General features: G+C 36.8%; 1 long non-coding RNA gene across 1 annotated transcript in view; it reads right to left on the bottom strand.

The window, feature by feature from the left end:
* LOC137239424 (uncharacterized) overlaps positions 1–14,224 on the bottom strand; it is a 276,642-nt gene extending 262,418 nt beyond the window's left edge. The window contains exon 1 of the long non-coding RNA XR_010949376.1: positions 13,983–14,224. This is a non-coding gene — a long non-coding RNA (uncharacterized lncRNA). The remainder of the gene's footprint in view (positions 1–13,982) is intronic.
* Positions 14,225–17,237: the final 3,013 nt, after the last annotated feature.

Consider the following 17,237-nt stretch of genomic DNA (forward strand, 5'->3'; position numbering starts at 1 on the left):
TTTAAATCCTTCTTCACCTGGTCCTTCCAGCGGAATGGGGGCCGCCGTCTTCCTGTGCTTCCATAGGCGGGTTCCGATAAAAATACTTTCTTAGCCGGAGCGTCATCTTTCATTCGCATTCCACACATGACCTAGCCAGCGTAGCCGTTGCGTTTTAATTCGCTGGAATATGTAAAGCTCGTACAGCTCATCATTCAATCTTTCTCGGTATTCGCCGGCGCCAGCGCGTAGAGCGCCGCAAACTTTTGTTTCAAACAACTGCCTACCTAGTCCAAAGTAGCATTTATTGGCAAGAGTGATTCTTCGCTGAATTTCAGAGCTGATATTGTTGTTAGTGTTAATGCTGGTTCCCAAATAAACGAAGTCTTTTAAAAAAATAAATAAATGTAAGGCGCGATAACCTCCGAAGAGATCTAAGGCCGAGCTTCTCTTCCAATTTGCGTCGTGCTCCTCTTGATTTTCCCTACAAATCGGCCGGACGGGACCTACATGTTTTATGCCGACTCCGAACGGCATCTGCAAGGCAGATGAGTTTTCACTGAGAGCTTTTCATGGCAGAAATACACCCGGAGTGCTTGCCAAACACTGCCGAGGGGCGACCCCGCTTAGAAAAATTTTCTTCTAATTGAAAAATCTTATTTCTAAAATTTTGATGTTGCTTTGCCCGGGAGTTGAACCCAGGGCATACGGTGTGATAGGCGGAGCACGCTACCATCACACCACGGTGGCCGCCGAACGAAGTCTTTTACTTTTTCGAAATTATAGCTGTCAAAAGCAGCGCGATTTCCAAGGCGCATATGCGCAGACTCTTTGCTCGATGACAGCAGGCACTTCGTTTTGTCCTCATTCACCATCAAACCCATCTTTACCGCTTCTTTTTTCCAGTTTAAAATCGAGGAAGAGGTGATGTGTGTCGATTCTTTTTTCGTGAATTTTTTTCCAAGATTTGGCGCATTGTGAAAATCTTTTCGATGGTAGATTTACCAGCGCTGAAGCCGCACTGATAAGGTCCAACCAGTCAAGTCGCGGTGGACTGCAATCTTTCGCACAATATACGTAGCAATTAACTTTTCCAGAGATTCTGTTGCTCTATGATTCATCATATGTGATTAGTTTGGCTGTCCGTCTGCCTCATAGATCATTTTCCCAGAGTTCTTGCTACAGTCTAAAAGTTCTTCCCTGCTCTAGTTGCTAAGACTTTCAAAAAGCAACATCACCAATACGATTTGAAAACACTGGGATATTAACAGTGTTATCAAATCGTATTGGTGATGTTGCTTTTTTCTGCTTTTTCCTTGTTTAACCCTCTTATTTCCATCGCTAACAGGTAGACGGGGACTGCTCCGGTTGGTAATCAGTTGTACGGCTGGTGCTGATACAGTACGATAAGCGGACGCTGCTCTTAGTGCTGCTGTTCGCGGATCCATTCAGTATCGTGGTCAGGGTGATGTTCATCTTTTTGCTTTGTATGGGTACTCGATATGCAAAATACTATCTAACGAAGCTATACTCCAGGCGACTGGATGCTAAACCATTGAGTTTCTTCCCAGAAAAAACTGCGATTAGTCTAGAATGAGTCCGGGATGAGTAGTAAAGGCGTGCCCGACTTTACCCAGCTTTGATCTTTTTATATCCTATGGAGAGACCAGTAGTACCTGTTTGTGTCTGAACGAGTGGTTTCGGAGTGATTCTCTTTAGACCCCTTCGGATACTTTCGAACAGATCCATTTTCTAATCTCTTTTCACTCTTACAAGTACTGACCCACAGGTCCGCTTTGTACCCTTTACGTGTAGTGCAAGACAGGCTCTCTTTGTACTCTTACGGGTACTGTCGGACAAGTCATCTTTGCTCGCCTACCGGTACTGTCGAAGAAGTCTTCCTTCCACCCGTACGGGAATTCTTGCCGATTTTGTAATTTTTCTATTCATTCAATTTTTTTACCCATTTCGTTGTCATTTCTTTTTTATTGTTTCCTAAAATTAGCTACCTAAATTTCGAGCTGGCTAATCCCAACTTTACCCAAAGCAGAATAGAGGGGATCAATTATATTACAATATAGATAAAAGAAATAAGTCGCAGAACACTCTCCTGAATGGAATCGCGCGATTTTATGCAGGGTTGCCACAGCTGCAAGGAAGAAACGTGGACCTACCATGCGATTGTCCAGCTCACTGCCGGAGAGCATCATATTCCTTGGGAGTTTTTTTGTGAGTTGTAAATGTCGGGTTCTCAGGATTCCAATGACGGCTTTCAAGTATTCGCTTCGCTCAAGCCAGTTCTCTCTGGAGCCAGTTAAAATATGCCTTACCAACCAGTCTTCCTGCGGTAGTACTAGATCAACACACAAAGACACGTATCTAGTAACGTCCCAGAAATTGATGGACCAATTTGATTTATGAATTGCCGGAAGTAGACGTCATTGGACAAAGTTTGTAAACAGGAAATTACACAGCACTGCCGTGAATTTCGCCTCAAAACGTCAAAACAACGCCGACATGGTAAAATGGAAATGCTTGGAGTTTTCAATGCCTGGAATACCCCAAGATGCATCTGCGGAAAATTAGCCGCCGCCTGAATACGTAAAGCGGCATCTTAATAGGCAAAACTATCATCCCCATTTTACATCCACTTCGCTGCACTTTTAAATAAGCTTATCAAAGACTTTTTAATGTTGCCACAATTATGGCTAGTTTAAGTTCGGTCGAGAGCCTGATAAAGGCTATCCAGTCCTTGCTGTTGTACTCCACGACCTGGCGTACATCATCTGCTATCACTAATGCTTGGTTTCTACGAAGATGAGCTGTGTATATAACACCATTGAAAGTAGAAAAAATATATCCACACAAAAGGGCAACCTCATAAATAGAGCACAACCCATTGTAAATGATTTTGATTTTCCTTCTTTTAATATGATTCGCCTTTTTTCATTATTTAATATTCATTAATTTCATAATTATTGCAGTTAAAATGACTTTGCCATTTAAATCTCTCAAACAATCAAAATAAAACGCTTCTTTCATCTGCCATTGTTCGCAATCAACAGCCACCCTTCCGCGCTTGGAAAGAATCTGCCCACAGCTCATTCGATATCTATTTGTATTGATGGCTGTGTGTGTGTGTGTGTGTGTGTGTAAGTGCCAAGCGAATATAATGTGGACATTGAGATAATCCGGATTCGGTTTGAGTGTCATCAAATTAACAATAGCCTCAATAATTTATCATTTGTTCTTGAGGTTTATTCCTAGCCCGCTTGTCTGTCTTCCAACAACAACTACAATCTACCTATTTGTCTTGCTTCTGAAGGCTTTCTGCAAATTATGTCAGTACAGATTTCAAATTCATATCTGGACCTAAAATAACTACCCTTGTGACATGTGGCAAACCAAAGCATACGTACGTAAGAGGGTCACCTGCTAAGTTTCTGGCGGCGGTGACGTCATTGCAGCCTCTATTCCATTTTGCTGATTAATACTGTCTCCGAAAACACATTTTCTGTCAGAGGAGAACGATCTCGTACCTTCTTACGCTCATATCAGAAAGCAAGTAGTTAAACTACTATGGAATATGTAAGAAATCACTCACTCAGACCTCATTGAGGATATTTAAAATGAACATAATATCCAAGCAAGATACCGTTCTTATACTCAGCTTAAAATTAAAACATTGGAAATAAAATTAAAATAAAATAAAAAATTTTAAGCACTTCCCTTATATAAATGGACAAAAATCAGCGAAAAATGTCTCCTTATATAAAGACATATTCTTGCTAAACTTTGGTTTTTAAATTTTGACTTAGAAATTGCAAAATATTTATGAGAAGTAAAAGTGGAACGCACATTACTTGGATTGGAAAGTTGGTAGGAAAGGAGATATTATTAGTCAATCAATTGCGCTCCACCTTTATATTTTTACTTCTCATAAATATTTTTGCAATTTCTAAGTCAAAATTTAAAAACCAAAATTTAGCAAGAATATGTCTTTATATAAGGAGACATTTTTCGCTGATTTTTGTCCATTTATATAAAGGAAGTGCTCAAAATCTTTTATTTTACTTTTATTTTCTTCTTTTCATACATTTTCTCGGTGTCTTAACCTATCTCTTAAGTTCTACGCTTGTAGCTCAATGAGAACTTACATAAAAATCAATCCCAAAATTCCCTCCGTTCCGTTTGATTTTTCTAAATATCTCAGTCCGTGCGCCCCCTCGCGAAACTTTTTGTATTTTGTCATCGGCTGTCATCGACCTCTGAATTAAGCTCTAAATTTTAAGCCTCTAGCTCATCGAGAAGTTACTTAAAACCCGTTTTCAAATTTCCGAATTATTATCTAATTTTTTCGATTCGTGCGCCACCTAACGGAATTTTTTTCTCCTTTTGTTCGTTTGTCACGGTGTCTCAACCTGTCTCTGAGGTTTCAGGTTAGTAGCTCAATGAGAAGTTACTTTAAAACGATCTCAAAAGACCAAATTTCCAAACACTTATCTAAATATTTCGATCCGTGCGCCACCGAACGGAGTTTTTTCTCCTTTTCTTAAATTTTCTCGGCGTCTTATCCTATCTGTGAGGTTCTACAGTTGTAGCTCAATGAGAACTTACATAAAAATCAATCCCAAAATTTCCTCCGTTTCGTACAATTTTTCTAAATATCCCATCCCGTGCGCCCCCTAGCGAATCTTTTTGTATCGTGTCATCGGCAGTCATCGACCTCTGAATGAAGTTTGAAATTTCAACTCTCTAGCTCATCGAGAAGTTACTTAAAAGCGGGTTTGAAAATTTTCAAATTCTTATCTAATTATTTCGATCCGTTGCATTTTCCTTTTGCTGCATTGTCATGGTGTTCTAACCTATGTGTAAAGTTTCACGTTTGTAGCTCAATGAGAAGATACTTAAAAATCGATTGCAAGATTTGTATGAAAAGCGGACAAACATTCAACCGACCTAATGTAAAGGAAAAGAGTAATAAAAACAATCCGTTTTTCAAAAATCTCGGTTCTACCCTCGTACATCCAAATATAGCACAAACACAGCAAGTGCCTTAATGTTGTTGGCTGGAAAACGATGACAAAGAAGAACAAGAACTTTGTGCTAATAGTTTTGTCAGCAGCTGTTTTGCAGCTTAAGCTCTATTGCTTGCCGTTGTGATTGTTGTTGCCGGAATGTTGAATTAATGTATGAGGAGGGGAGGAGGATTTGCCTTTTTCCTACACAGCGACTGGCAAAAGCGCAAAGCATTCGCATTGCCTGACATAATAAAAGACAGAAAGTAAAATCAATGGCTTCGCTGCGTTGCTTCAATGTGAATCATAAGCGAGAAGCTCAATTATTTGTTGCGGGGATTTACATATGTTCGTATGTGCATCTTGGTATATTATTCATATGTATGCGGACTTGCTGTTCATGCTGTTGATGTCCTTATGATACTTACAACCAACAAAGTGGTCGCTAAATATTCTGGTAAATCGCTTTTATCTCCTTCTTACTAATAATTTATAAATATTTTTCCATTTACTGTCATCGATGCGATTAGGAATCACCGTGGAGAAGTGAATGGTGGTGCTAACGGCAAGGAGGATTTTGATGTGGGAGAGAAGAAATACATGGATTTAGTTTGATTTTTAATTAAATATTGTCTTCAACTTGCTATTAATGATATCTAATCAGTGTAAACTGTGATATGCCAGCTGATGTCGCAGACTTTGTTCTTCCAGAACTGTATCTTACCTATACCTATTTACCTAGCCTTACTCACTTCTTCACCTAAAAAGGGATACCAGGAGGGAGAAACCCTTGAAATGCGAAGGCTCTCAGAACTGCCACGGGATGTCTTCTAATGACGCCAGAACATCATCTACGCAATGAAACGGGAATACTCCACATAAACAATTTCCGTTAAATTCTCAGAAACCTGGGCATTTTAACAGGCAACTCATTGATGCGGCTCGCCTCCCAGAGTTTCCGGACATCTCCGCAAGTAGTACGAAGAGATAGGACACACAGGAATACAGCTTTTTAACAGTAACAGCATAAAAGGTCCTCAGCCTCACCTCAAAAAGGTTCGAACAGGAAGCGTAGTGGTGTCTTTGCGTGGTATCGCAACTGGTCTAATGATATCGGACTATGTGTGTTTTTGCGGCAGGCACTTCAACCTAACCTAACCTAATGTGTCCCGAATATGACACCAAAAATAATTTTGAATTATAGTGTGGAACCAACGCCTATAAAACATATGCCTCTTTGGTCCAATCCCATTGAAACTGCAAGTTTCCTTTGAGGAAATCAATGACCATTAGTAAGTGATCGCGCCTATTGGATGAAGATTTCTGACCACATTAGTCCTCGCTACATGTAAAACAAAGAGCTTGTGCAATAGTCCCCGAAGGCCTTGGGGAGTGTTATCGAGTTGATGGTCCTTTGCCGGATGCAGATCCGGTACGTTCCGCAACCAAGCCCGACCATCTCGGGAACGATTTGTTATAACCACATGCGACCTTCTAGGCCATCCCACCCTCCCACCCCCTAGATCCATGAGGAGTTCGGGGTCGCCATAGCCTCGCCTGTTAATGAAACTGGATTCGCCACGGATAGGTGAGGTTGACAATTGAATTTGGAGAACCTATGTATTGCGCTGGCAACCTGAAAGGGCTGCGCTACACAAACCCCTTGAATCCGGTATTTTAGTCGCCTCTTACGACAGGCATACCTACCGCGGGTATATTCTAACCCGCTGGGAAAAATATCGATTTCATACAACTGCTTAGCTCCGCGCACACCCCACGGTCAATAATCATAGCGCGATATAAAAAAAATTCCGTCTTAAGTAAATTTAACTATACTACATATACCTCGAAATGGGTTAAAGCTAACGAAGCCGGAACATTATTTGTAATACCATAATCTAGTATACGTACATATGTATATAAGGACTGTTGTTGTATTGACGACAAAGACACTCCCAAAGGTTTTGGCATCAAAGCACCATTAAGGTACTAGCCCGACCATCTCGGGAACGATTAATATGACCACATTAAACCTCCTAGCTCATCCCGCCCCCACCCCCTATCTTCATGAGGAACTGGGGGTCGCCAGAGCCTCGCCTGCTAAATATGGATGATACATTCCTATTTGTAATAGGATTCCGCTCCCGTAGGTGAGGTTGACAATTGGGTTGCGAAAGCTTCGAAGCGCTTATCAACCCCTTGGATCCCTATATAAGGACTAACCAAGCTATATAGTTGTCTCTTGGTCGAAAAAGGATAACTAAGCCGACAGACATATCTTTATTCTACACATTCTAGTACCTAGAATTGCAGGAACTCCTCAGGCGCCAATATTAAAAGGCGAAAAGAGTGCGCTGGTTCATCTTACAACTCTTTTTCCTGTACAACGCATTGCACACGCATACACATTGGACCCAAAGACTACTCTATACAATGCTTAACTAGGCTTAGGGTTATACTTGTGCACCTACGTTAGGTTACGTTAGGTGATAATATGGTTAAAATATGCTGGACGCTAAATGAATCTAGTGCGCTAAGACTTCGGATTGCAGCAAAGCTTACTTAATCTTAGTGTCTCACGAACTGATCAAGGAAAAGAAAAATAATTGTATAGCTTGGATAGCTATAAAGCTACTGTAATAGGAACACATCCAATGGTGAATTTTATTTGCGAAGAGTGAATTACATACATACATAATATTGATCTGGTATTGCGAGACATGCAAGAGAGTGTTAATAGGAACAGTGGCTATTTAAAAGAATACAAAAACGAATTTGAAGAAGCTTTAAAAACCAACCAAAAAGAGATGCGGGCGTTAGTGAAAACAATGGAGGAAAAATACAATGAACGTTTGGCGACCTTAAAAATGCATCACGAAATGTATATTAAAAATGCAGCTGAAATTAGGAAAGTGCGGGAGATAGCAGAGAAAATAAAAAATCAAGCTGAAGTAGTGGGGAGGGAGAATGAGAAATTTTGTAGTGAAATAAAAACAATAGTAAAGGAGAAAAACGATGGGAGAAGAAGAAGAGAGAAAAATGATGGGTCATACCCCAAGTACCCAAAAAGTAGAATTTAATACTCGAATTACAGATGCAAGTGCATCTAAAATTGATTTATTATATTCAAATTCAGATGAAATTCAGTGCAATAATTTGCCTGCATACAAAATTTCAGATCACGAAACAATAATGTTCAATATTAAAACGTCTAAATCATACCAGATGAGAATGACCAAGAAAATCACAGCTTGGGATAAACATAATAGTGAAATCTTAATAAGCATCCTGAGATCATGTAACTTCAACATAAATGAAAACCTACTAATTGATGAGAAAGTCGAATTAGTGAAGAACATAATAATGCAAGCTATGGAAAGTTTAACGTATGAAAAAGAAGTTCATATCAAGCTAATGAATAAATGGTACGACAGAGAATTGGCGCAAATGAATAAATGCAAATATAATAATTATAAGCTTGCGATACAAACAGGTGATTGGAACGAATATAAAAAAATAAATCGTATCTACAAAAAGCTAGTAAAAATAAAGAAAGTTAAATATATGGAAAATAAAGTCGAAATGAATGAAAGTAACGCCAAAGAAATGTGGAAACATCTTAAGCAAGCGGTTTGCTTAACGAGAGATAACGAAGGGATTAAAAAGGCGATAATAGATGGTATGATGGTAGAAAATGAAACTGAGCTGGCAAATGGTCTAAATAGGTTCTTTAAAAATAGCGTAATAGAAATTAATAACATCATAGAACCTTGCCGTGTAGCACTAAGTGATGTACAAGTCAATTCTAGATTAAAGTTTGCCAAAATAACAACAGATGAAGTTATTAATATTCTGAAAGAGTTCAAATATAAAATAGGCGGCAGAAAACTTTTATCTGATGGAGTACTTAAAGACTGTATATCGTATACAGGATATTTCTACGCACAAATAATCAATAACAGCCTAGAAGAGGGTCTTGTACCAGAAAAGTGGAAAACGTCAACGGTGATACCAGTGGAAAAAGTTAAAAAGACAGTAAAACCTGAAGAACTTAGACCCATAAACACCCTGCCTAGTGATTGTAAAATACTTGAAGCTTATGTTAAGAACCAGTTAACGAAATACCTTGAAGATAATAATATACTAGCCCACCAACAGTCAGGCTTTATAAAGAAATATTGTTGTTGTTGTTGTTGTAGCGATAATGTTGCTCCACGAAGGCTTTGGGGATGTGATGGTCCTTTGCCGGATACAAATCCGGTACGCTCCGGTACCATAGCACCATTAAGGTGCTAGCCCGACCATCTCGGGAACGATTTATGTGGCCACATTAAACCTTCAGGCCATTCCCTCCCTCCCTACCCCCAAGTTCCATGAGGAGCTTGGGGTCGCCAGAGCCTCGTCTGTTAGTGAAACAGGATTCGCCGCGGATAGGTGAGGTTGACAATTGGGTTTGGAGAAGCTATATATTGCGCTGGCAACCTAAAAGGTTGCGCTACACAGCCCTTTGAATCTGGTATTTTAGTCGCCTCTTACGACAGGCATACCTACCGCGGGTATATTCTGATCCCCTAACCCGCTGGGGGATAAAGAAATATTCATATGAGACAGCTCTTAATTTGGTGATACATGACTGGAAAGAAGAGTTAAATAATAAAAAAGTGGTTGTTTCAAACTTCCTAGACCTCAAACGAGCTTTTGAAACAGTGGATAGGGAGATCTTAATCAAAAAAATGCAACGTATTGGTATAACTGGTATAGAACTTGACTGGTTTCGCAGCTATTTGAAGCAGAGGAGACAGAAAACGGCTATAAATACCGTGATCTCTGATGAATTGGAAGTACCCATAGGGTTACCACAAGGCTCAGTTTTGGCACCGATACTGTTCTTAATTTATATTATGTTACGGTCTGCTGCTACGGTATATGGCTGCGATCCACTTGGGAGCGTGTTCACGGGAACACACCTAGCGATGTGGCAAAGGTTGCGATGAAAAATATCGGAAAAGAAGGGAACAGACAGACCGGCCATCACGAGGAAAATTTTTTTTTTTGCTACCATGAGTTTCCGCCCGATACACACGAGAAAAAAAAACGAGAGAAACTGATAAAAAAGAAAATTACCGATTTTATTAAAATTCGGGCGCAAAATTATAAAAATAATGGAAGTATTATTTTAAAAAATACTATTACTACAATTTCGATAAATTCGTTGAAAGGTATTTGAAGAAAAAGCAACAAAAGGGACGGTTGAACGTGAAGCGCATACAGACAGTTTATTCTCATCGGTGTACAATAAATGCTATAACCGGACTGGAATTGCAGTTGGAAGAATTACGTATTATGGTTATTTGGAAGGAACTAATGTATAGAATTTCATAGATCATTGACTTCTGTTTGGGCTGAAAGTGGAGCAACTTAATAAAATAGCTTAATCGTTGTGTGATAAACCTTAACAAACATACATTATTACTGCTCAACACCTGGCTTTGTTTACATCTGCAAAGTTTTATTAAAATTACTTGAAATGATCAGTCTCCGGTGACAGTATCAAATCATCGTCACCAAGCATAAAAACACACGTATATAAAGCAAAGCAACTAATCCACACCAAAGGACCAATCTTAGTCAACCGCAACCACGCAATTGTTTTTCGTAGTAACATAAGGACAGTCAAGAAACGGCAGCAGTACGCGGCAGCGTAACACCACGAACGCCCAAAATTAGCACCAAGTCATCAAGATCGTAAAGGTCAACACGAAGTTATATTGCCACCAGGTTCATTTGATCACCTCGGACCAGAGCGCAACAACCACGAACAGTACCAACACCAACCTGCAACGACAGCGACAACGGCAGAGCCAACACTAATGGCCTGCAACCTGACTTGGGTGAGTTCGTTCCAAAACCTAAGTAATAATAATAAACAGCAAATGGAATTTTTGAATTAGAAAGCTTAGAAGTTGACAAAAAGAAGAAACTTATACTTAACTTAATTGAACACAATCTAATTAAATAATGCTAGTAATTACATGAATATATAATACATACAACTGTAGGGAGCAGGAATAGGAGGAGCAGTAAGAAAATGTGTAGTATATAGCATAAACATGCATAATTGTACAATGAAAGGGCAAAGCAAAAGCACAAGTATAGCGAAAGTTCGAAAACAATATTCTAGCGTTTAAGTGTGCAAATATAAGCAAACAAAAATCTATACATACATACATATATAGTAGCAAATGCAACTAATATACATATATAAAGATAACATACAACAACCAGAGTAAATAAGTATTTACGGAAATTTGAGTTAAATCAATTGCATCAATTTGCATTAGATCAGATAAGTTCAGAAATCAATAAGTGAAGGCGTAACGTAATTAAAATATACAAACATACATACAAAAATAAAAAAAAAAGTGCGTAGGAGTTGAATTTGTTGTAAATCGAATTATATTATTATATATATATGCAAAAGCGGTAACAAATTATTAAAAGAACATAACTAAATAAAGAAGATAAAGTTAAAAATATGCTAACTTTACAACAGATACTAAAATGACTTTATTAATACACGGAAATAGTATATTATAAAACATACCTACCTATACACAAATTTAAGAAAGTTAAATGTCAGCAAGCTTTCATACAACTTGCAAGAATATAAGTATGTCTACTAGTATATGAGCAAACGAAATGCATATATATATACAGACATATAAAAGAAAAAGGAAATAAATTATAAACCTAAAATCAGCGCGCGTATATAAACGAAATAACGAATATAATTTAAAATAAAATCAGGTTAAAGTAAATTAGAATAAAACTACATTAAAATCAGTTAAAGCGAAATAAATAAATAGAGTAAATAAATAAGACAATAAATACCTTAATACGTAAATAAATACAATAAATCAATAAAATAAAATAAGATAAAACCTTATAAATAAAATGAATTATTAACAAAACCAAAAGGCAATTATAAATGAATAGCAATTGGAAAGGGTAAAACAACTAGCTAAACTTAAACTAAATAACTAAGAACAGGTTAGGAAAAGAAAAGAAAGGAATTCAAAGTAAATTTTTTTTTTGGCTCTAATAGTTTTGCGTTCGGTAGTTAACCTAAACTTCTGATATGGTATTTTATTTCTTTGGAGCCTTTTGCATATTTATACATACCAGCAATTTTGAGGAAATTTTTCAATTTTATTTAATTATTTTGAGATTTTTTTCTTTTCCTTTAATAAAAGTGCGTAAAGCACCAAAATGTAAAATCAGTAGTTAGGGTAACTTATAAATAATAGAAAATATTTCAACATTTGTGTATTTCTAGTATACCTCTGTCTTAATAATGACTTGTGAATAAATTTTGTAATCTAAATGGGAATGCTGGCGTCTACGTTATTTAGAAGGCACTAGGTAGGCATACAGGTAAGGGGCCACCGAAATTTTAGGTGCGTCGGTGGCCATGGATTTTGAGGGTGGGATATAAGCACCGGGCGTCGCAACACCACCCGCGGCGCCCCCTATGTATATTCGGCCTTTTTCTTTTTTATTTTTAATTGTTTTCAGCTTTTTTGTTATTATTTAATTTTTCAGCGTTTCCTTTGAGTTTGATTTAAACTGTTAGTAACCGGTCATCTCCGGTTCGGTAATTTTTTTTTGCGGTTATTTTTTGAATTTTAAATTTTTGAATTTTTTTTGAATTTGGAATTTAAATGTCAACGGTCTGTCCGTGACATCCGGTTCGGCCGGATGTTGTTTTATTTTGAATTTTTAAGCGCTTTGAGTTGTCTCTGCGCTTCTGTTAGGTTTTTTTTTGAATTTGACAGCTGCTCGTTTTGATAGGCATGATAGGAACTTTTTCTGTTTATGGCGCAGGAACAGTAAGGTTGGCAAGGACCCGCCCCAGCCGACAATGACTAGCCACTGTGCACCACTACATCATGCCGACCGCCTTCCTTACTGCTTCCACTGTAGATGCATAACCATAACAATTAATGATATAGTTAACGCTATTGAAGGTTGTGAAATTAAACTATTCGCTGATGATGCATTAATAATGATTAGTGAGAATAATATTAATTCTGCACTTTCTAAAATACAACATGAACTGAATAACCTGTATAAATGGTTGTGCGGAAATAGACTGAAACTTAATATAAAAAAACGAAATTTATGATAATAACAAGGAGGAACGTTAATGAGGATATAATTGGTTTAAAAATAAATGATGAAAGCATACAAAAAGTTGACAGTATAAAATATTTGGGAATTATAATTGATAACAAACTCAAGTTTGAAGAACATATAAACTACACAGTCCAGAAAGTTGCGAAAAAAATTGGGGTTATGCAGAGAACATCCAAAAACATTCAAAAAAAGTACAAAATAATTATATATAAGTCCATTATAGAACCGCACTTTGTAAACCATCTATTCTATTCATTGTGTCAGACAAAGAAATAGATAAACTTCAAAAGATGCAAAACAGATGTATGAGATTTATTCTTAAAAAACCTAGAGATACTCGTACGGCTGATATGCTGAGAAGTTTGAACTGGTTAAGTGTCAAGCAAAAGATTTTTTTTCACGCTATGAAGTTTATATTTAATATTAAAAGTGAAAATGTACCTGAATATCTAAGTAAAAACGTAGTATTAGTTAAGCAAACACATAACATTAATACAAGGACTAACACAATTTCAAACTGCCTTTATTCAGAACTGAAATAGATCAGCAAAATATTTTTTATAAAGGTCTAAAAAGTTTCAATGAACTGCCTATAGATATAAAAAGTTGTAATGAAATCGTAGCTTTTAAAGCAAAACTTTATGAATATTGTAAAACCTTAGCAATAAGATAGTAAATTGTAATATAATTTAATTTATGAATTAGGCTTTTTTGCCGTAATAAATAAATGAAATGAAATGAATGAAATGAAAAGTAGAAAAAACAGCCGAATCTGTAAAATTCACTTACCATTTAGCAGCGCCATAAAATGTGTATCTGATCTTCTGTATTGTTAGCATCATTGCTTACTGTATAGTTTGGCAGCTTAAGTAGAGGTTATGTTGCGAATAGAGTGGAAGGCAGTGGATTAGGCAGTCGAATGTCATATAATGAAGGAATGGTGTTCGGAGTTTTTTCAAAGTTAAAAAAAAAATTATAAAAGCTTTAATAATAAATAAAACTATTGATTTAATAACAACAAAAACGCCATATATATTCTGTGTACATAAATTTGTAAGGATTATCCCACTTTAAAATTTGAATTAAATAATCTAAAGTTTTTTTTTGAAACTGAGTCGAGAACTGTGCGTGTGAATGTGCGAATTTTCATCGATCAGCTGTTAGTTGCGCTACTTGGTAAAATTTACAATGGTGAGCATTCTTAGAACCGTTTTCTCATTCCTCTTTGTAAGCAGATATGATAATACATATGTACATATATTAAGCTTTGAATAGATACTTAGAAACCAAACACAGCAGCTCCTCGCAAACAATCACCAAAAAAACATCTTCCGATACTTTCGCCAGGAAAAGCACGGCACTTGAACTCAGATTAATTTAAGTTTTTACGGTCATGCGCTGTTCCAACTACTTATTGATCATTAATTTTTAAATATACTAAATACTTTTTATCTTTCCGTTAGTCATAGCGTTGCATCAACTTCTATTTACACAATTCTTTTAAATTCTACAACAAAAACGTATTCCACGCAAATTAAGCACACACAGCGAGCACTAAAGACAAAAATGGTCGTTGGCGATAAAAAGCAAACTTTTTTAGTTAAATTGCTTTGATTATTAACAAAAAATGCAATCATATTTCACTTCAACCAAAATTAATTCGCTGCAACCATATAACGGTAAATCGTTGACAGCTGTTAGTTACATGCTAATGGTGGTAGATTATCGATATCTATGAAAAACGATAAATTTTGCATTCGCTTGACCTGGCGACTTTCTTGATATTTGTAAATTTAGGAAATGTGGTAAAAAGTTTCTATTTTTTATATAAAAAGAGTTTTAAATTATATATACAAGCTGAAAATAGTAAATAATTGCTGAAATTTCTTCGGTTGACGTTTTTATGATTTTATGGTGAGTTTGTTATTACTAAAAAGTAAAAAGTGGAAAAAAAGGACTCCAGAAAGCGTTAAACGGATAAAAAACTTTAAAATAAAAATGGAATGTACTAGTATGTTTAATTGATTTTCCATTTAAATATAGGTTAAGCTGAACATTGAAATAATAATATGTATCAAAAAGCAATAATGCGTAAAAATTAATGTCAAATAGCAAGATTGATTGGAAAACGTCCGTTCTGGGTCCACTTCCCGGCATTCAACTTCGCTGAAATACTCTGCGAGTTGCTACGAAACTATCCTGAAAATTGCAACGCGTTACCCACATTCTGTCCTATGAACCAAATACAGTGTACTCTCTCCTAACGGACACCTCTCTTAAGCGGACACCTCTCATAAAAGGACGATTTTTTCAGTACCAAAAAAATCCTTAAGCATTTTTTAAGTTTTTCCCTTTTGAGACGATTTTAGTGCATCATCCGGCGGGCTGGAAAGGTTCAAAAAACGTCACAAAATAACTTTCCGTACAATTTCTGGAGAAACCGGTAGTGTAAACCAAGATGACGTAAAAAGCTTTTGCGCAAAAGTACCATATTTGATTGAAGGATATTATTCACGAAATATTTATAATGCAAATGAGACTGGCTTATTCTTCCGAGCATTACCCGATAAAACATTTGCATTAAAAGATGAAAAATGCACGGGTGGAAAACTGGCTAAAGATATACTCACGATTTTACACTCTGGTGACCCAAGCTCCACACGGCAGGAGTGGTTGAATGATTTAGAAGGATCAACGTGGTCACCGCTGTTTTTCGTTTAACTTATACCGCGAAAGGCTAAGCATGGAAAAGTAGGTATATTAAAGGCCGCGGTGCCAACCTAAAAAGAAGTAATTAACAAATTATCTGGCTCGCAAGACATCTATCTGGCTCAAATCGTTGTTGTTTCATTTACATGCAAAATTATTTATCTGGCTCAGGATTTGCCACCGGATGATAGCTATTGATAACACTCCCCAAAGCTTTCGGGGAGTGTCTTTATAGTAAATACAACAACTACAACAACAGGGTTTCGTCAACTATCAATATTAATAAGGGAAATAACAGGAATGCGCATTTCAAGGGATCACTAGCGCACAGGCGCGGCTCTGGCGACCCCAAGTTCATTATGGCCTCACGAAACAGGAGGTAGTTTGACGTAGAAGGTTTAACGTGGATAATTTAAGCAGGTTTCCTTAGGATGTTCTCTTAATGATTTTTTTTTCTACGGGTGTACAAATTTTCCTTTTTCACAAATGTAATGAAAAACATATCCTCCGTGTCACCCTAAAAAACAGGGATGCACCTTAACGTTAAGCTAATCGTTTATCAAAAAATTTCCACCGTTTCCGTTGAAACACTTCGAAATATCGATAAAGAAATTATCAAGATAAATTGTATCTCGTTTTTAACCGAAACGAAAAGCTTTCGTTAACGTTAAAAACTTTAACGAAAACGTGATACTTTATGTTTGAATTATGCTGGCAATGCTATAGCCATGGTGAAGCCGTAAGATGGCTACAACGAGCGCACATACACACACAAACTCTATGTAATTTGTTTGTGTAATTCGTTGGTGGTAATGTCAAAAATACTCTGAGAAATGTTCGTACTGTCAAAATTCATGAGAAAAGTTGCAATCAGCTTGGATAATGCTTTCACCTTTATTGACTCCGCCATCAATCAGCTTTGCCAGCATAGTTTGAAATCAATAATCAACATAAACGATTTGATTTCGTTTTGATATGGCAGAAAACGAAACGAAATCATTTCGTTAATTTGACGATCTTAACGTTAATAAACGAAACGAAATGACTTCGTTTCGTTTATTAACGTTGATTATCGTAACGAAATGATATCGTTTCGTTGGTTAAGCATGCCTGCTAAAAAATAACCAACTGTGGTGAGAAGCACAATGGTAGGTCGCGAGATTGAAATGGTAGGCTATACAACATCTTCTCAGCTGTTTGATAAGCAGTGTGTCTTCTTTACAGTACCTAAAAGAGATATTTGTTTATATATTCTTTTTGGCAGTTTCAATTTTTCATATTATTAAGATAAATTCAAGAAAAGAAAGAAAATTTGTGCAAAAAGTGCTCACCAAT

The sequence above is a fragment of the Eurosta solidaginis genome, chromosome 2, assembly GCF_040869045.1.
Source record: "Eurosta solidaginis isolate ZX-2024a chromosome 2, ASM4086904v1, whole genome shotgun sequence".
NCBI classification, from domain to species: Eukaryota; Metazoa; Arthropoda; class Insecta; order Diptera; family Tephritidae; genus Eurosta; species Eurosta solidaginis.